Source organism: Plasmopara halstedii (genome assembly GCF_900000015.1).
Source record: "Plasmopara halstedii genome assembly, contig: Scaffold_555, whole genome shotgun sequence".
NCBI lineage: Eukaryota > Oomycota > Peronosporomycetes > Peronosporales > Peronosporaceae > Plasmopara > Plasmopara halstedii.
Window position 1 is genome coordinate 434066 of NW_020187475.1, and position 524 is coordinate 434589.

The window sequence follows — 524 nt, forward strand, 5'->3', positions numbered from 1 at the left end:
TAACATCTTTATCGTCGGCTTGCGCTCGCTTTTATCGCTAGCTTTCGGCTCCACGCCTTTCCTGTATTCGAGTCCTCCACTCCATACTTGCTCGAATGATAATCAGATTTCTTGATTCGGTACCTATCCGCGACTGCGTATCCTATGCCTCGACCTGTAAACTTCTTAAGATGGTAATTTTTGTTCGCGGATAGCACATCCACAAGCTCCAGTCGTGATGGCGCAGCTAGTTGGTCATCCACACCCACGATAATCGTGCTCCCTCTTTGCTGCTTGCAATACATTCGCATCTACTGAATTCTACCTTCACCCACCTCGCATGTAGTTGGTTGCTCTTAAGTTTACCTACCTGTCATTATAACTGGTACCAACTGCTCTTGCTTCATCACACCAAGATTCTGCAGTTCTGTACCGTCATTTTCCATACCCTGCGGAACTTGGCAAATATATATCCAATTGATCTTCCTTATCTGCTTTAACGGAGCACGGTTGGAATATCTATTCTTTCAGAACGCACAAATCTA

The 524-nt window shown here is 45.0% G+C and overlaps 1 protein-coding gene across 1 annotated transcript in view; it reads left to right on the forward strand.

The window, feature by feature from the left end:
- The window catches only part of PHALS_11610 (septum site-determining protein), a gene marked incomplete at both ends in the record, with an annotated part of 1528 nt that overhangs the window by 582 nt on the left and 422 nt on the right, over positions 1-524 (forward strand). The gene's annotated exons all lie outside the window — the stretch shown is intronic.